At 41.6% G+C, this 21,439-nt stretch overlaps 1 protein-coding gene across 1 annotated transcript in view; it reads left to right on the top strand.

Annotated features, from left to right (window-relative positions):
• LOC140208355 (uncharacterized) overlaps positions 1-21,439 on the top strand; it is a 94,442-nt gene that overhangs the window by 31,264 nt on the left and 41,739 nt on the right. The window lies entirely within an intron of this gene.

The raw sequence follows: 21,439 nt of genomic DNA on the forward strand, positions 1-21,439 counted from the left end.
GTTACAGGAAATGATACTTGGAAAGCACATGTTACTGCGGTGGAGAAACTATTTGAAAGACTTTCAAAAGCTAACTTAGCTAAAAGCGAATTTGGCCATGCCATAGTGACCTATCTTGATCGCCTTGTAGGTCCGGGTTTGGTTAAGGATAATGGTTAAGGAAATGAAGCAAATTCCAATTCAGTAACAAAGTTTAATGTTACAGGAGTATAATATTTTGATAACCTATATTAAAGGCAAAGATAATGTGATTGCTGACAGTCTATCTAGATATTAAATGTGCAATGTAATTTTTTATGGAGTTATATTTTAGCATTTGTAACACTTCTACTGTATATTAGTTTGTAAGGTGCTGTATGATACTGTGTATGTTGTAAATTTTATACATTTGTATTTCTTTTATAAATTGTTAGTTTTTAAAAATTTTGTTCATAACAGACCAAAATTTTCTCCTTTTTGGTGGGAGGTCTTATATACCTTGTGGGTATCTTGTGACTGTCTTATGACCATGATGTAATGCAGTATCTTGTGAGCATGAGGTAATGGTCTTGTGGTGGTGGGGTGATGTAACTTTCCCTCCAATGTGAGGACACGTGATTACATGTTCGCAACAGGTATATAACAGGGAACCCTGGTGTGATGCAGTTAGTCTTCAGTTGAGTTATTTTTAGTTCGTCAGATAGTCCGTTTTGCTGCGTATTTGTCTTGTGATGCAGTTTCGTTTTAAACCGGAGTTTTACTTTCTATCTTAAGGTAAAACCTTTGTGCTGGCAGTTTTGCCAATATCTGCCAGGTTTTTGTTAGTTTTACTTTTGCAGTTCAGTATCGGAGAGTGAAGACCTTCATCAAAAGGACGGGAACCTGAAGGATCACAATAAAGTTGGAGTCGTTCAGCGGGGTTATGAAGGATCGACCTTATTGGACTCTTCGGTCAAGAAATAGTGACCTGCATCTGAGATAACTCTTGCAAAAGAGCAGGGAAGTTTGAGCAGTGTTACTTGCCTGGAAAAGGTCAGTTCCTTCAAGCTATTTTATTTCCTTCGTCATGAATCCTTTGGACAGAATCAGCAGAAATGTCATGTCTGTGAAGAAATCCATCTCCAGAGAAGTCTCTCCTTATTGACTCTGTAAATCACTTGAACTTTAGAATTTACCACTTTAAGAACTGTGTTAGAATTTACCACTTTAAGAACTGTTCCAGAGTTGCTTATAGCAGTTTACTTCCAGTTAAGTTAGTTGTTTCTTTACTTTTCACTATCGTAAGCAAAGTTTAATAAATGTTTATGTTCGTTTAAAAAAACATTGACTCATTTCTAAATTCATTGACAGATAGATAGATAGACATACTTCATTGTTCTGGAGGGAAATTGGGTTTCATTACAGTTGCACCAAGAATAGAGTATAAATATAGCAATATAAAACTATAAATAAATAATAATATGCAAGTTATGCCAGATGGAAATAAGTCCAGGACCAGCCTATTGGCTCAGGGTGTCTGACCCTCCAAGGGAGGAGTTCTAAAGTTTGATAGCCACAGGCAGGAATGACTTCCTATGATGCTCAGTGTTGCATCTCAGTGGAATGAGTCTCTGGCTGAATGTACTCCTGTGCCCAACCAGTACATTATGCAGTGGATGGGAGACACTGTCCAAGATGGCATGCAACTTGGACAGCATCCTCTTTTCAGACACCACGGTGAGAGAGTCCAGTTCCATCTCCACAACATCACTGGCCTTACGAATGGGTTTGTTGATTCTGCTGGTGTCTGCTACCCTCAGCCTGCTGCCCCAGCACACAACAGCAAACATGATAGCACTGGCCACCACAGACTCGTAGAACATCCTCAGCATCAGCATTGTTGCTAATGCTGTAACACCACTCTGTGGGTGAAGATGTTTCCCTTGACTTTTCTGCAGACTGAAGAAGTTGAGCTGACTGTAGTTCTGCCTGAGATGTTCTTCACCCCTCAAATCTCTGGGCTGAGGAAGAATGACATTGGGAGTTGTCAGGGTAAGAACGTAGGATGAGGAGAAGGGAATCAGCAGTGGGGCGTGGCAATGAATGACAGAGTAGCAACATTTGGAAGCTGATTGACAGAGAAAGTAATCTGGTTGTCTGACTGATGACACAAACAATACCTGTGGTGAGGTGCTGCACTGGTCGAGGCACATGTGTGTGGTGGGAATGGTTTTATCTATTGAGGGAGTTGTTCCTGCTTGTTTATCCCATAATATTATACCCAGATGGTTATTTTAGATTGTCCTATCTGAAATAATGTATTGATTTTCATATAGTTTGTAAGATTTTAACTCTAAAACTGGATCAGGCTCGAATTTATGGTGCCTTTATGAAGTGATGGAGGGAATTCATGAGTTTTTATTTTGAAGCAAGATTTTGGTGAATGATATTTGCCACTTGATTGTAATTAATCAGATGGAGTTAAACTGCTGCAGGAGCCTGGAATATATTGGATTGTCTCTGGTTTCTCTTGGCATTTTCTGCCTTGTTTGTTTGTATTTCATTTATTTTCGATTTTTTAAAATCATTTTGTTAACAACCTTGTCCTGTATTTCTGCAAGGAACTCCTCTGTTTCTAGGATGAGGTCTCCAACTCATTAGAAAGAGTCAGAAGGTGTTGAGTCATTGTGGGTAGAACAAAGGAGTAGTAAGAGTGAAAAGACAGAGATTGCAGTTTTATAGAGACCCCCAAACAGTAGTATGTATATCTTCTACAAATTACAATGGGAGAAGGAAAATGCATGCCAAAACAGCAATATTACAGTATTCATGGGAGATAGTCATGCAGATATATTGGGAAAATCAGGTAGGTGCTGGATCCCAAGAGGAGGATTTCCTAGAATACCCACAAGATGGCTTATTACAGCAGCTCCTGGTTGAGCCCAGCTGGGGATCAGCTATTCTTGATTGGGTGTTGTGCAATGAATAGGAATTATTTAGAGCACTTAAGGCAAAAGAACCCAGAGGGGAAGTGATCTTAATATAATGGAATTCGCCCTGAAATGCGAGAAGGAGAAGCTAATGTGAAATGTGTCAGTATAATTGTAGAATAAAGAGAATTACAGAGGCATGAGAGAAGAATTGGCCTAAATTGATAAGGAAAGAACACTGGAATGGATGACGACAGAATGGCTGGAATTTCGGTGAGTAATCCAGAAGGCACAGGATATATAAGTACTAAAGAGGAAGAAGTATTCCAAAGGTAAGATGATACAACTGTGGCTAATAGGAAGGCAAAGCCAACATGGACACCAAAGTGGAGGCATATAACAGAGCAAAAAATGGTGGGAAGTCAGAGGAATGGGAAGCTTTTAAAAAACAACAGAAGGCAACTTAAAAAAAAAATAAGAAGGAACAATATGGAATACAAAGGTAAGCTCGCCAATAAAGAGGATACTAAATGTTTCTTTAGATGCATGAAGTGTAAAGGAGAGGTGAGGGTACATATCGGACCAATGGAAAACATTGCTGGAGGGGTGGTAATAGAGGCAAGGAGCTGGCGGATGAACTGAGTAGGTGTTTTATATCAGTCTTCACTATGGAAGACACCAGCAGGATGGTGGAAGTCCAGATGTCAGTGGTCAGAAATATTTATAGTACATTACTTGAGAGCAGGTTCTTGGGAAACAGAAAAGTTTGAAGGTAAATACGCCACCTGGACCACATAGTGTACATCCCAGAGTTCTCAAAGAGGTGACTGAAGACATTGTGGAGGGATTAGTAATGATGTTTCAATAATCAATTGAATCTGGCGTGGTTCCATACAACTGAAAATTTGGAATTATCACTCCACTCTTCAAGAAGGGAGGGAGCTAGATAAACAGAAATTATAGGCCAGTTAGTCTCACTTCACTCTTTGGGAAGATATTGGAGTTGGATGTTGAGGATGTATTTTCAGGGTATTTTCGGTCATTTTCAGCATGGTTTCCTCAAGGGAAAATCTTGCCTGACAAGTATGTTGAAAGTCTTTGAATTCATTGAAGAAGTAACAAGCAAGATGGACAAAGGAGAATCGGTTGATGCTGGACACGTGAGGTTTCAGAAGGTCCTTGACAAGGTGCCACACATGAGGCTGCTTATCAGGTTATGAGCCCATGATATCACAGGAAAGATTCTTGCATGGATGAAACAGTGGCTGATTGGCAGGAGGTTAAGAATAGTAATAAAGGGAACCTTTTCTGATTGGTTGCTGGTGACCAGTGGTGTTCCACAGGGATCTGTGTTGGGACCGATTCTTGTCTGTTATATGACGGTGACTTGGATGACAGAATTGATGGCTTTGTTGCAAAGGTGTGGATGATACCAAGTCAGTTGGAGGGACAGGAAGTTTTGAGGAAATTGAGGAGCTCAAAAGGACACACAGATTAGAGACAATACTTTAGTCAGAGGGTGGTAAATCTGTGGAATTTATTGCCACGAGCGGCTGTGGAGTCTAAGTCATTGGTTGTGTTCAAGGCAGAGATAGATAGTTTCTTGATTAGCCAGGGCATCAATGGGTATGGTGTGAAAGTAGGGGAGTGGGGATGACTGGAATAATTGGATCAGCCCATGATTGAATGGCGGAGTAGACTCGATTGGCCGAATGGCCTACTTCTGCTCCTGTATCTTATGATCTTATGGTTTGAAGGCGGTGAAGCCTTGAATTCTAATCCTGCTAAGAATTAGACACCACAAAAAGTGCGTCTTTAGAATGTAACAAACCTGGAATATTGTTTTATTCTCTTTGTGTCAGATCAGATATGCCCCATGTGTCTTACTTGTAAACAACGAAACCATCAAGATTGCAGCAATACTTCCATAAGTGACACACTTAAAAAGCTACTTATGGTTTTACTCAGTTCTGGAAGATGAAAGAAGCATTTGAAAAGCGTTGCACACTCGAGTCATTTGGAAAGAAAGCAACAAATGACTTTGATCGTCGTCTCATTGCTTCTCATAACATTTCCAAAGTAATAGCAGAAGTCTGCAAGATCTCATACAATTAGTGAAAGATTAATAAGGCCTGCCGTATCAGGTACTCACCACTGTTCTCAAAACAGATACCTGTATTTTAAAATTGACTCCTCTGAGTATTAATTCTGCAGCACCTCATATTGATGAAACGAGTGAGGACATTGAGTATCACTATGCACAGAGCTAAAGGAAAACAGAATTTGGGAGCCAACTGTGCGACGAGGCATTGATAATGGCACATGCACCGTTCATCAACAATGGAAAAATCGATCGAGAGATTCTCGATTGTATAAAGTTGAAAATAGATATCAACGGAGAATCAGTCCACGACGAACTCAAAGTGAAATTGATAACAAAGTGATTCTGATTAGGAACATGATTTCTTGTGCACCGGATGGAGCACCATATATAACAGGTTGCCATGCTGGTTTCGTGGAATTTATGAAAATGAAATTGCAAGTCTATTGTGTCATTCATCGTTACCATCCCGCAGCTACTGGGCAGCGGGCAGGTGCTGTAAAATCTACGTTTAATGATAAATATGAAGTTAAAGCAGAATATCTTTCTCATGTTAGCATATGGTAGCCATGTTTTTACACTATGGGGGCGATGGAAAGTATATTGTGCTTAAGTAGGACGTTGGAAAGTAAGAAGGTGCTTTAGGAGGGCGTTGGTAAGTATGAAGGTGCTTCATGAGGGCGTTGGGCTAAAAAGGTTGGCAAACACTGCTATAGAAGAAAGAGTTAGCCAACAGATAAGCATAACTGTCCATGGATGAAATCTCTGCGATCTGAGCAGACTAGGTGTCAACGAGAAAGCGTTCAAAGACTGGCTCAACTTTGTAGACGTCTTCCCAGAAACAGAATGTTTCCTTGTAGCAATACAGGACTAGGTGCTTAAGACAAAGACATCAAAAATGCACAATAAAAAAAACTAACAAATTCAAGATGATAAAAGTCGAATATGCCATGTGAAACCAGAAAATATCCTGCAGTACCTTGCAACAGATTAATTCAACCTTACACAAGTACAGGCAAACATCTTTCACCAAAATCTTGCTTTAACATGCAAAACATTCTATACAATATTATACAGTAAATACAACCCTAATCGAGTTTTGGAGTCTCTTATGACCAATCTATTACTAGAGATGGGGCAATACCTGGTACCCGTCGGATCTAATATTACAGGGTAATAGGGATGGTCATTCCGAACACACACACCGCATGAAAATCAGTAAGTAAGAAACACCAGAAGTATGCTGACTTGAAAGAGGAAAATGAAAGACAGTGGTACATGAACATTGTCCCATTTGTGATATACACGACTGGCATCATTCTAAAGTCACCACACAACAGCATTAAACAATGCGACCCGCACGACAATATCTATGTAAATCTCCAGACAGCCACAATACGCAACACCATCAGAATCGGCCGAAGGTTCCAAGCGATTGAGAAATCAGTGGGCTTCTCCGTGTACATGTCCATACCGCAATTTTTATCAGATTGAGCTGAGATAGAAAATAAAAATAATAATAAATATGCGATTCTACCTGAGTGAATGCAGAGGAGAGTCAACACGCAATTTGATCGGATGGAAATTTATTAAAAATCAGGAAGTGAGATGACATCATTTTCTTTGAAGCAGACTAGGCATCGGAGGTTTCCGTGAAAATTTTGGCAATTATGCATGAGTTCTGTGGTGTTAAACATACCCCCGCAACATCTTTGTCTAATGCGACGGACAAGTGCGAGCTTTACTGTAAATTCGTGCAGTCTGTTGACATTTTTTTCCATTTCATTCTTATGCAAGAGACCGAAGTAACTAATGAGTTGCATTTTGGCCTGTTTAGTCTTGAATGTCCCCAGAGCCTGTCCACTTTATCATGACCGAAAAGGGTCTGGCGGTGGCGAGCGCGGAAATATGGTGGAAAACTAAACATTAAAGGTAGGATGAGCTTAATAATTGGTAGGAGAGGAGGTCGCGGGGTGCGGGTGTCGGAGAGTCTGTTCCTGTGCTGCGTCTCTCTCTCGGGCTCGAAACCAGATTTACTCTCCCCGCTGCCACCTTCTCCGATGATCATTGGTTCTGCAGAGTCAAGATCGGAAACATTGCGAATCCCGCCGAGAAGAGATGAGATATGTTGTTTGTTAATTTGTTGAATAATTGACGTGAGCGGATATTTCGCTGTGCTAATGGACTGCTCTCTGAACTTGGACTGAGTTACCCCACAAATAAATGTGTTTGTACAACAGCTTTATATCATCGGCATGTCTCCGGAGTGTTGAAAAGTGTATTCAGAATCGTTGTAGTCATTCCGATCCAACCCGGCGATGGTGTTATAAAGGAATTCGGCAACACTCACCGACCACAGGATGATGAAGCTGCCGGAGATGGTGAGAAGTAAGATCACAGACCTCCTCCTGCTCTCCATCTCCAGGTCACTGCGGTTCTCCGCCTTGCTCTGACCCCTCAGCCCCTTACGGACGAGACTAGTCACTAAAATGTGTCTGACTGTCAGAGCGTTAAACAGGAGTATTAACACGAATGGGAGTAACGGCGTTAGGACGGTAGAAAGCCGGTCATATCCCACCCACTCGGGATCCATATAGTAGCCCGGTATTTCAGTACAGTCCCGGGGTATAATGTCGACTACTTTCAGAGGACGATATATAAAGAAGTAGGACACATTATTAAAACAGAACAGAACGCCGGTTGTTGTCAGAACCACAGCCGCAGTTTTCCCCGTGCAATACTTTATTTTCCACTTCTGGCAACAAATGGCGACAAACAGGTCAAACGTAAAGCTGACGGTGAACCAGACAGAACAGTCTGTGGCTGCCTCTCCCAGGGCAGCGATCACACTGCACACGGGCGTGATGTCCAGGAAAGTCCCGAGGAAATAATATTAACCGACACGCCACAATATCACCGCAAACACGATGGTCAGTACATCCGCCCCTGCCGTGGCCACCAGGTAGCGAGTGGTGCGGGTGGAGAGGCCGCACTTTCCCCGGGACAGGATCACCATCGCCACTAAATTCACTGGGAAACAACCGAGAGAGCGAGTGAATTACTGTCTGTCCACTCCGTGGGTCTCGGGGCAGGGAGATGCTGGAAACGGAGAGCAGCTCATTCCCGGAGGGTTAAAACGGGGAAGGCGGGGATCGCCGGCGCCTCAAAGGTGCTGATGCCGGGAGAAACGTTACGGTCCGGGGCGTTGACTGCACGGCGGGCAGGGTTCGGGAAGGAGGCCGGGAACGCTTTGGAAAATCAGTGTAAATCTCTGTCCATCGGGTTTCTGACTGATGTACAAAGCCGAGAAAGCCTCGGCAACTTTCTCAGCCGCATTGATTCCTGCGATCCCATCATATCTGTTCACACTGTCCGGTACCGCTCAGCCCCGCTGTCTCCGACTTTGTCCATGGACAGTTTCCAAAGCTCATTGCAGATTTACTTTCCCCGTTCACAGGCATCGATCTCCTGCTCCGCTTCCACCCACACGGGCCCGGCTCGGCTCGGCTCGCTTGTTTTAAATTCCGCAGCTACTCTTCGTGGTGGTTCCTTCACACTCTGTCAGGGGTTCGGATCAGAAAGTTCCCATGTTGGTTTTATTTAATATTCTCCCCGACCCGCTCCGAATTACTGCGACGTTACTCTAAATGCTCCGGTGCTGGTTGTCCCGGAGCGGAGTGTCACCTGTAACTTACCCTTTCTGACCTGTATCGGGCCCCGCTGTGTCGGCTCTGAACTCCCTCTTCACTACATCAACATGGAAACAAACCCCGGGAAACAAAAACGCACAGACACCCTCATTTAATTTTTCCAAACCCCCGAAACTCTCGGGCTCTAATATACAGTTGGAGTCATTTTCAGGATATTCAATACACAATAGACAATAGGTGCAGTAGGCCATTCACCGCCATTCGAGCCAGCACCGCCATTCACTGTGATCATGGCTGATCATCCACAATCAGTATCCAGTTCCTGCCTTATCCCCATAACCTTTGATTCCGCTATCTTTAAGAGCTCTGTCGATCTCTTTCTTGAAAGCATCCAGAGACTTGGTCTCCACAGCCTTCTGGGGCAGAGTATTCCATATATCCACCACTCTCTGGGTGAAAAAGTTTTTCCTCAACTCCGTTCTAAATGGCCTACCCCTAATTCTTAAACTGTGTCCTCTGGTTCTGGACTCACCCATCAGCGGGAACATGCTTCCTGCCTCCAGCGTGTCCAATCACTTAATAATCTTATATGTTTCAATAAGATCCCCTCTCAGCCTTCTAAATTCCAGAGTATACAAGCCCAGTCGCTCCAATCTTTCCACATATGACAGTCCCGCCATCCCGGGAATTAACCTTGTGAACCTACGCTGCACTCCCTCAACAGCAAGAATGTCCTTCCTCAAATTTGGAGACCAAAACTGCACACAGTACACCAGGTGTGGTCTCACCAGGGCCCTGTACAGCTGCAGAAGGACCTCTTTGCTCTTATACTCAAGTCCCCTTGTTATGAAGGCCAGCATGCCATTAGCTTTCTTCACTGCCTGCTGTACCTGCATACTTGCTTTCAGTGACTGATGTACAAGAACACCTAGATCTCGTTGTGCTTCCCCTTTTCCTAACTTGACTCCATTTAGATAATAATCTGCCTTCCCGTTCTTACCACCAAAGTGGATAACCTCACATTTATCCACATTAAACTGCATCTGCTATGCATTTGCCCACTCACCCAGCCTGTCCAAGTCACCCTGCATTCTCATAACATCCTCCTCACATTTCACACTGCCACCCAGCTTTGTGTCATCGGCAAATTTGCTAATGTTACTTTTAATTCCCTCATCTAAATCATTAATATATATTGTAAATAGCTGCGGTCTCAGCACTGAACCCTACGGTACCCCACTGGTCACCGCCTGCCATTCCGAAAGGGACCCGTTAATCGCCACTCTTTGTTTTCTGTCAGCCAGCCAATTCTCAATCCATGTCAGTACTCTGCCCCCAATACCATGTGCCCTAATTTTGCCCACTAATCTCCTATGTGGGACTTTATCAAAGGCTTTCTGAAAGTCCAGGTACACTACATCCAGTGGCTCTCCCTTCTGCATTTTCATAGTTACATCCTCAAAAAATTCCAGAAGATTAGTCAAGCATGATTTCCCCTTCGTAAATCCATGCTGACTCGGACCGATCCTGTTACTACTATCCAGATGTGTCATAATTTCATCTTTTATAATTGATTCCTTGTATCTAACACACACAGACACCAGGAACAGCAGCAGGCCACTCGGCCCTTCTGGCACGTCACGTCATTGAATAAGACCCGGGCCCCAGCACCACTCCCATCCCCACTTTGCTCGGACCATTGGCCCCACTTGCAGGGCAACAGTCTGCCGGTGTTTGCCCCCCAATGTGGTGAATCCCTCTGCTCGCCACCACCGTGGGCTCAGACATTTCCACAGATGAGCCCCTCCTGTCTCCACCGGGACAAACATCCTGTCCGCCCCCTCTCTCACCATCTTCATCCTTTCAATAAAATCCCCCTCTCCCTCCCCGGGGAACCGGCATCAAACCGACGGGTCGAGCGGTCTCCTCCTACCTCTCAGCGACACATCAGACTCCGGCCGCAGGAGACACTTCACAAACGCCCCCAACTTCCCTCGGAGGGAAAAGGAAATAAATCAGAAAGCGGACATTTACTTTGGGATTTGTTCCGCTTTGACAGGGAGATCTACCGGCAGCGGGGGTCGGGTTCAGCAGGTCCGCCTCCGCTATTGGTTGTAACAATTGACTGACATCGCTGCGCACCAATGGGAATAGCGCAACGCCTGAATCCTCTGTTGATAGCGGTTGGTGAGATAAGTGATTAGTAGCTGTTCAATCGACCAAGCTCGAGCTCACCAGCACGTGGGTGACGTAAGACATTAGTACACCACAGCACAGTACAGGCCCTTCGGCCCTCGATGTTGTGCTGACCCATATATCCCTTAAAAAAGTACTAAACCCACATTACCCCATAACTCTCTATTTTTCTTTCATCCATGTGCCTGTCCAAGAGGCTTTTAAATATCGCTAATGTTTTAGCCTCCACCACCATACCTGGCAAGTCATTGCAGGCACCCACAACCCTCTGTGTAAAAAACTTACGCCTGATGTCTCCCCTAAACTTCCCTCCCTTAACTTTGTACATATGACCTCTGGTGTTTGCTATTCGTGCCCCGGGAAACAGGTATTGGCTATCCACCTTATCTATGCCTCTCATAATCTTGTAGACCTCTATCAAGTCCCCTGTCATCCTTCTATGCTCCAAAGAGAAAAGTCCCAGCTCTGCTAACCTTGCCTCATAAGACTTCTTTTCCAATCCAGGCAACGTCCTGGTAAATCTCCTCTGCACCCTCTCCATAGCTTCCACATACTTCCTATAATGAGGTGACCAGAATTGAACACAATACTCTAAGCGTGGTCGCACCAGAGATTTGTAGAGTTGCAACATGACCTCTCTACTCTTGAACTCAACCCCATATTAATGAAGCCTAGCATCCCATAGGCCTTCTTAACTGTCCTATCAACCTGTATAACAACCCTGAGGGATGTATGGATTTGACCCCCGAGGTCCCTCTACTCATCCACACTCTTAAGTAACCGACCATTAACCCTGTACTCAACCTTCTGGTTTGTCCTTCCAAAATACATTGCCTCACAGTTATCCAGATTGAACTCCATCTGCCACTTTTCTCCCCAACTCTGCATCCTGTCTGTATCCTCTTGTAGCCTTCGACAACCTACAGCTCCATCCACAACTCCTCCAATCTTCGTGTAATCCACAAACTTACTTACCCATCCTTCTACCTCTTCATCCAGGTCATTTATAAAAATCACAAATAGCAGGGGTCCCAGGACAGATCCCTGCGGCACTCCACTGGTCACCTCCAGGCAGAATATTTCCCTTCCGCTACTACCCTCTGCTTTCTTCCTTTAAGCCATTTTATTATCCAAACAGCCAAGGTTCAACTGATCCCAAGACTCATGACTTTCTGTATGAGTCTCCCGTGAGGGACCTTGTCAAATGCCTTGCTAAAATCCATGTAGACCACATCTACCGCCCTACCCTCATCAATTTCTTTTGTTACCTCTTCAAAAAACTCAATTAGACTCGTGAGGCACGATCTTCCCTTCATAAAACCATGTTGACTATCCTTGAGTAGACTGTACCTCTCCAAATGCTCATAGATCCTATCTTTAAGAATCCTTTCCAATAGTTTGCAGACCACCGACATAAGACTCACTGGTCTATAGTTCCCAGGTTTCTCCCTATTACCTTTTTGAAACAAGGGAACTACATTTGCCATTTACCAATTCTCCGGCACCTCCCCTGCAGCCAAAGAGGATTCAAAAATCATAGGTACTGCTCCAGTAATCTCTGCTCTCACTTACCACAGCAACCTGGGTATATCACGTCCGGCCCTGGGGATTTATCAATCTTGATGTTTTTAAGACGATCCAACACTTCTTCTTCCTTAATCTCCACATTGTCCAGCACATAGGCCTGTTCTATTTCGACCTCACCCTGATCAAGATCCTTTTCACTTGTGAATACTGAAGCAAAGTATTTATTTAGGACCTCCCCAACCTCCTCCACCTCCAGGCATGAGTTGACCTCTTCATCCTTTAGTGGCCCCACCTTCATTCTTGTCATCCTTCTGTTCTTCACATACGCATGGAACACGTTGGGGTACTCCTTAATCCTACATGTCAAGGCCTTCTCATGCCCTCTTCTGGCTCTCCTAAGTCCTTTCTTAAGCTCCTTCCTGGCTACCCTATATTTCTCATGAGCCCCTCCTGCTTCCTGCTTCTTATATCTTCTTCCTTTTTCAATATTTTTATTGGTATTATATAAATTCACGAATGCAAATACAAAAATCATAAGGATACAAGTAAATAATCCGAATTACATTACATTTAAATTACAGTAATAGGATCACAGTGTCCCATATTCCAAAACAATCATGTATAAAAAAAGATTGAATTATAAAATGAAATAGAAAAAAAAAATTGTATCTTATTTATAAAATCTACCCCCACTACCAAAATGAGCTGGTTGGTTAAAATAAAACAGAAGAAAATTGAAAAATACCTTACAATATGATATAATAATAATAATGGCACGGATCCATGCATTAATAACTGTTCAAAGATTGTGAAAATTATTCAGAAAGTGTCCCCATAACATTAAAAAATCATGTTTCGAATCAGAAACCAAACAACGAATCTTCTCTAGATTAAGGCACAACATGACGTCAGCTCGCCATTGAACATGAGTGGGCGGGGCGGCCTCCTTCCACTTGAGCAAGATCGTCCTCCTGGCCATAAGAGACATAAAGGCCAATACCCGCAAATTAGATGGCTTCAGTTTTGTAGCACTGTCCTCAACAATACCAACCATGGCAGTCAAAGGATTGGGCTTAAAGCTGACATTCAAAAGTGCAGAAAGCGTTTGAAATACATCTTTCCAGAAGTTTTCAAGGCTCAGACATGACCAAAATATACAAATTAGTGTGGCCACTCCATTACCACATCTATCACAGTAAGGGGAAACATCTGCGTAGAAACGGGAAAGCTTATCTTTAGACTCATGAACTCTATGTACCACTTTGAATTGTAATAAAGAATGATGAGCACATAATGATGAAGAATTAATCAATTTTAAAATAATCTTCCAGCTCTCATCAGATATGAAAACCTGTAGATCCTTTTCGCAGTCTCCCTTAATTTTATCTAAAGAGGCCATTTTCAGTCCCGACAGCAGACTGTAAGATATTGAACTGTTATCAAAGGATTTCAAATTAAAAATTGTATCTAATATATTCTTATCTGGACTTGAAGAAATGTAAGTAATTGCGATCTTAAAAAATCTCCAATCTGTAAGTATCGAAAAAACTGAGTGTTGGAAAAGTTAAATTTCGTTGGAAGTTGCACAAAAGAAGAGAGATTCCCTCCATTAAACAAATCCTGAAATCGTTTAATACCGAATCTATCCCATTCTTTAGAAGATGAGTCTAAAGGAGGAGGAGGAGAAGATGGCACACGCGGCCATTTCGGTGGTGCTGTCTGTTATTTGTCAAGTAGGGGACCGTGCACAATTCTGATTTGATGGAGATAGACGTGAGAGTACGGAGGAACATCTGGAGAAACTTCTGAAATACCCAGATCAAAAAGTAATCCGGGAAATTATAGGCCGGAAAGTTTGACGTCGGTAGTAGGTAAGTTATTGGAGGGAGTACTAAGAGACAGAATATACTAGTATTTGGATAGACAGGGACTTATTAGGGAGAGTCAACATGGCTTTGTGCGTGGTAGGTCATGCTTGACCAATCTATTGGAGTTTTTCTAGGAGGTTACCAGGAAAGTGGATGAAGGGAAGGCAGTGGATATTGTCTACATGGACTTCAGTAAGGCCTTTGACAAGGTCCCGCATGGGAGGTTAGTTAGGAAAATTCAGTCACTCGGTATACATGGAGAGGTGGTAAATTGGATTAGACATTGGCTCAATGGAAGAAGCCAAAGAGTGGTAGTAGAGAATTGCTTCTCAGAGCGGAGACCTGTGACTAGTGGTGTGCCACAGGGATCAGTGCTGGGTCCATTGTTATTTGTCATCTATATCAATGATCTGGATGATAATGTGGTAAATTGGATCAGCAAATTTGCTGATGATACAAAGATTAGAGGTGTAGTGGACAGTGAGGAAGGTTTTCAAAGCTTGCAAAGGGACTTGGATCAGCTGGAAAAATGGGTTGAGAAATGGCAGATGGAGTTTAATACAGACAAGTGTGAGGTATTGCACTTTGGAAGGACAAACCAAGGTAGAACATACAGGGTAAGGCACTGAGGAGTGCAGTAGAATGGAGGGATCTGGGAATACAGATACAAAATTCCCTAAAGTCGCGTCACAGGTAGATAAGGTCATAAAGAGAGCTTTTGGTACATTGGCCTTTATTAATCAAAGTATTGAGTACAAGAGTTGGAATGTTATGGTGAGGTTGTATAAGGAATTGGTGAGGCCGAATTTGGAGTATTGTGTACAGTTTTGGTCACCGAGTTACAGGAAGGATATTAATAAGGCTGAAAGAGTGCAGAGAAGGTTTACAAGGATGTTGCTGGGACTTCAGAAACTCAGTTACAGAGAAAGGTTGAATAGGTTAGGACTTTATTCCCTGGAGCGTAGAAGAATGAGGGGAGATTTGATAGAGGTATATAAAATTATGATGGGTATAGATAGAGTGAATGCAAGCAGGCTTTGTCCACTGAGGCAAGGGGAGAAAAAAAACCAGAGGACATGGGTTAAGGGTGAGGGGGGAAAGTTTAAAGGGAACATTAGTGGGGGCTTCTTCACACACAGAGTGGTGGGAGTATGGAATGAGCTGCCAGACGAGGTGGTAAATGCGGGTTCTTTTTTAACATTTAAAAATAAATTGGACAGATACATGGATGGGAGGTGTATGGAAGGATATGGTCCGTGTGCAGGTCAGTGGGACTAGGTAGAAAATGGTTCGGCACAGCCAAGAAGGGCCAAAAGGCCTGTTTCTGTGCTATAGTTTTTCTATGGTTTCTAAATGCCCCCTTCGCTGCCGCTGTTACTGTGTGGTCCGGTATCTCCGGAGAAGGCCCCGAATCCTCGGCTTTGCTTGTTTTGGCGGCCAGGTGAGGTCGAAGGCGCTTGGCAGAGGATGGCAGTCGGGAGGCTGTATCGGAGGGGCTGGTCGGAGGCTCGAAGTTTTTGGACGGATGGATTCAGTGTCGTCTGTGGTCGGGTGCTTCCAATGCATCAGCAGTTGTCGGTGCCTGGAGGTTTATGGCAGGGAATTTCTCCCTTTGCCGCTTGCTATCGGGGACTCGGGAGTCGATTGACTCGGGACTTTGAGACGTTTTTTTTTACCGTGCCCATGGTTTGTTCTTTATCAAATTATGGTTTTGTTTTGCACTGCTGTAACTATATGTCATAATTATGTGGTTCTGTCAGTGTTAGTCTTTGGTTTGTCCTGTTTTTTCTGTGATATCACTCTGTATCATTTCTTAATGCATGTATGCATTTCTAATGACAGTAAACGAGGACTGAGTGTTCTCATTATCCAATCTAGTCTAAATTAAAGATGGTTTTAAAAAAAAATCAGAAAATATGGGACTTGAGAGGGAGAATATCAATAAACCAAAATGTTTTCTAAACTGTAACCACATCCTCAATGTATGTTTAACCACCACATTGTCAATTAATTTATTTAAAGGTAAAGGAAGCAAGGATCCAAGTAAAGAAATAATGGAAAATTTTATAACAGAGTTGACTTCCAAAACGCAATATTACGTATATTTACTGCCCAATAATATAAGCTAAAATTGGGTAGGGCAAATCCTCCGTTCTGTTTGGTTCTTAGAAGGTGAGCTTTATTTATACGAGTTTTTTTATTCTTCCATATATAGGAAGAAAAAAAATTGAATCCAAAGAGTCAAAAAAAGATTTAGGAATAAAAACAGGCACAGATTGAAAAAGGTATTTAAATTTAGATAAGATATTCATTTTAATAGAATTGATTCGGCCAATCAGTGATAAAGAGAGAGGTGACCAATTAGTATTTTAACGTAATTCAATAAACCTAAGAATTCTTCCTTAAATAAATCTTTATAATTCTTATTAATTGTTACTCCTAAATATGTAAATTGTTTTGTTTTCTAAAAATTTTAAATGAAGGTTGATATCAATTGGTATTAAATTGTTTAAAGGAAACAGTTCACTCTTCAGTAGATTTAATTTGACTAAAATTAGTCAGTAAACAGAACACAAATGGTAAGGAGGTTGTAACATTAGATATAAAAAGGAATAAGTCATCAGCAATAGAGCGACACTTTATGAATAGTACCTCTCCTTAAAATGCCAGTGATCTATTTTGACTCTCGACAAGCAATTGCTAAGGGTTCTAATACCAAATCAAAAAGCAGAGGGCTCAAAGGGAAACCTTGTCTAGTTCCACGCTGGAGTTTAAAGGGTTTAGAATTCTGAAAATTTGTAAGAACCCGAGTGGAGGGAGATAAATAAAGTAGTTTAATCCAATGAATAAAATTAGGTCCAAAATAAATTTTTCTAAGGATGCAGATAGAAAGTTCCATTCAACTCTGTCAAGAGCCTTCTCCACATCCAAAGATATCACACATTCTGGTATTTCCTTAGATGGAGAGTATATAACATTTAACAAATGCCATATATTAAAATGGAAATATCGATTTTTAATAAATCCTGTCTGATCATCCAAAACTACAGAAGATATAATATTTTCAAGTCTGCGAGCCAACACTTCAGATAAAATTTTAGTATCAAAATTGAATAAAGAGATAGGTCTATACAAAGAACATACAGTAGGATTCTTATTCTTTTTGAGAATTAGCAAAATGAAAACTTAGTAAAAAGACTGCTGTAGTCTTCCTACCTTAAAGGAATCAGTAAGGGTAGAACATAATTGTGGTATAATCAAGGAGGAAAAAGCCTATTAAAACTCTCCAGAGAATCCAGCGGGTCCTGGGGATTTCCCAGAATGCAATTCTCAAATAGCCTGAGCAATTTCATCCTGGGAAATAGGTTGATCCAATTGCCTACGATCATCTAACGAAAGATTAGGAATATTTAATTGATCTAAAAAAATTATTCATTGCAATATTATCATTAACAGAGTCAGAACTATACAATTTAGAATAAAATTACCTAAAAGTGTCATTAATTTCAAGGTGGTCAGTTGTCATGTCCCCGTTAATTTTACGTATTTCTTTAATTTGCTGCTTGGCTGAAAATGGCTTCAATTGATTAGCCAGTAGCTTAGCAGTTTTATCTCCGTGAATATAAAGTTGACTTGTATCTTTTAAAAGTTGGCTTTCAATTGGGTATGTTAAAAGAAGATCATATTTAGTTTTAGTTTCAATACCTCTCTTACATGTTTCAGGATCAGGTACTGAAGTGCATTTATGGTCCAGTTGCTTTAGCGGATTGGCTAATTCATTTCTTTCTTTGTTAGCTTTTTTAATGATGTTTGCAGTATAAGAAATAATTTGACCCCGGATGTATGCTTTAAAAGTATCCCATATAATAAGGCTAGGCATCTCTTCCAACGTATTTTCTTCAAAAATAAAGAGTAATTTGATTCTCCATAAATTTTTTTAAAAAATCCTTATCGGATAACAGAGTTAAATTAAAGCGCCAAAATTTACTCATGGGAATAGGACCAGGAATATTTTAAGATAGAATTACAGGAGAGTGGTCAGAGATAGCAATCTCTTCATATTCAATCGATCGATCTAATGGAATCATTTGACTATCAATAAAAAAAAGTCAATCCTGGTATAAGAATGATAGACATGAGAGAAAAAAGAATACTCCCTGTCCGTCAGATAAAGAAATCGCCAAGCATCAACTATACCACATTTAGTTAGAAAAGATTGGATAAACAAAGCTGATTTATTAAGTGTGGCTGGTTTAATAAATGAGCGATCTAATACTGGATCTAACCAGCAGTTAAAATCTCCTCCCATCACAAGGGCGTAAGTACACAAATTTGGCAAAAAGGAAAATAGACGCTCAAAAAATCCTGGATCATCTACGCTGGGGCATAAACATGAGCAAAAACAATCAACTTACTGTCTAAACTCCCTGATACAATAACAAATCGACCATTAGGGTCCGAAACAACTTTATGCTGAATAAAGGAAACTGTATTATCTACAAAAATTGAAAATCCACGTGATTTTGCATTAAGCGAAGAGTGGAATTGCATATCCTCCCACCGAGTAAAAAAATGTAAGCTATCACAGCTGCGTATGTGCGTTTCTTGTATAAAAAAAATAGGTGCTTTTAATTTTTCAATATAAGCAAACACTTTATTCCTTTTGAAGGGGTGATACAGCTCTTTCACACTCAAACTAAATAGGTTAATATTTTGAACCATTTTAAATACCAATCAATGTGTAATTAAAAAATCTAGCCATAAGTTATTAAAACTAGAAAACAAACCGTAAAGTAAGGTATTCAAACAAACAATCATACATTCAACCCAACAGAGCTCCCAGGGAGAAATAGGCCCTACCCCCCTCCCCCACCCAAAGCGAGAAAGCTGACCAACAGACAGTCAGCGAGCTAAGAACTAAGTACCGGCCCCAAAAAATCCTGTTGACAGAGAAAAAACCTCCAGTCCTGCAAGGTCATTATGCCCCTACCAAGACACAACATAAAAAGCAAAATAACTCAGTATTCGAAAATATGAAAGGATGACTTTAAACAAATTCAAAGAAAGCTGTATTAAAATAAAGCCTTAAAAAGGGATAAAATAAAGTAGTATCAAAAAAATACATAACAAAAGACAATATATGAACAGCCAAAACGTAACCTTATTTCAAATTCATATTAACAGAAGAAAAAACTTGATCAAATAAGAAATATAACAGTTTTAGACTTCATCCTTCAGAAACTCTTTCGCATCTTCAACTGAGTTTATTCTTTTTCACAATCCGTTCTTCAAAACGATACTCAGACGTGCGGGGAACTGAAGGGATGGTTTATATCCTTTATTATAAAATCCCAACATAACTTCTTTATATTTCATACGATCAGCCAAAACTTCAGGTGAATAGTCTTCCACAAATCTAACCTTGTAATTTTGGAAATTGATCATTCCTTGTCTCCGGGTATGGCGAATTAAAAGGTCCTTAATACGAAATTCATGAAAGGCTAGTCCGACCAATCTGGGTTTCGCTGCCAAGGACAATGGCTTCAAAGTCAGAGAGCAAGAAGCTCGATCGAGCTTCGGCTCCGAAGTGAATAAAGCAGGGAAAAGCTGCTTCAGAAAGTTTGCAAAAAACTTCGTAGGGTCAGCGCCTTCAATTGATTCTTCAAGACCCAGGATTCACAAGTTATTTCTCCTGTTTTTGCTTTCGAGACTGATGATCCTTTTCAGCATTTTATCACTAGATAAAGATAACTCCTTGCAGAGTTTAATTGTATCTTCAACGTCCTCTTCAAGTGTTATTAGCTTCATAGTATTCTCCTGAATTTGGTTCTCATGCTCAAATAAAGTTTGTTGAATTGTATCCAATTTGCCGTTAAGCAGTTGAAACTCCTCAGAGAATTCCTACTTTTGCCGTTTAAGGAAGTCACTGATTGAATCCAAAGTGACTGGGGATTCATCTTCTGTTTCTCTTTCTTTTGCAAATGCTTTGGTTCTTTTCCCAGCCATAGTAAAGCAGTATTGAAGTATTATAATAAGATTTCAAAAAAAAAATGACTGGTAGAGACAATTAAGTAAACAGGGTAGGAGCAATCGAAAAGCAACCAACAGGGCTCTGACTGCTTCTTATACCTAACATATGCTTCCTTCTTCCGCTTGACGAGTTGCCTCGCGTGTTTCAACAGCCACGGTTCCCTTTTCCTACCATTTTTTCCTTACCTCAGTGGGCCAAACCTATCCTGAACCCTGCACAAGTGGTCCCTAAACTTCCTCCACATTACTCTTGTGCTTTCACCTTTCAACACCTGTTTCCACTTTACTCTCACTAGTTCCTGCCTCATCCCTTCATAGTTAGCCCTTCCCCAGTTAAGCACTTTCCCATTTTGTCTGTTTTTATCCTTTTCCATAGCTATGCTGAAGCTAAGGGAGTTGTGGCCACTCTCACCAAAATGCTCCCCCACCAAGAGGTCTGCCACCTGACCAGGTTCATTACCCAGAACTAGATCCAGTATGGCCTCTCCTCTCATCGGCCAGTCACATACTGTGTCAGGAATCCTTCTTGAACACATCTGACAAATTCAGCCCCATCTATCCCCCTTGCAGTCAAGAGGTGCCAGTCAATATGAGGGAAGTTGAAATCACCCATAACTACAACCCTGTATTTCCTGCACCATTCAAAAATCTGCCTGCTTATCTGCTCTTCGGTGTCCCGAGGGCTATTTGGGGGCCTATAGACTACTCCCGGCACAGTGATTAATCCCTTCCTCTTTCTGACTTCCACCCACACCCACTCAGTGGACACTCCCTCTGCAGCGTCCTCCCTTTCTATTGCCATGATACTATCCCTGATCAGTAATGCTACTCCCCCCCTTTCTACCTCCCATCCTATTCCTTTTAAAACACCTAAACCCCGGTACCTGCATCAGTCAATCCTGCCCTTCCTCCAGCCAAGTTTCAGTAATGGCCACAACGTCATAGTTCCACGTACTGATCCATTCTCTAAGTTCATCCCCTTTATTCCTAATACTCCTAGCATTGAAATAGACACACTTCAACCCCTCAAACTGGCTACATTTATGTTTTGTCCCCTGCCTGTCCTTCCTCAGCAACTCAGAACACACAGCATCGTGCCCTTGTTCTTCTACCCTAATCACTGCACTCACATTCTGATTCCCACCCCCCTGACAAACTAGTTTAAACCCTCCCCAACAG

The sequence above is a fragment of the Mobula birostris genome, chromosome 13 (assembly GCF_030028105.1).
Source record: "Mobula birostris isolate sMobBir1 chromosome 13, sMobBir1.hap1, whole genome shotgun sequence".
NCBI classification, from domain to species: Eukaryota; Metazoa; Chordata; class Chondrichthyes; order Myliobatiformes; family Myliobatidae; genus Mobula; species Mobula birostris.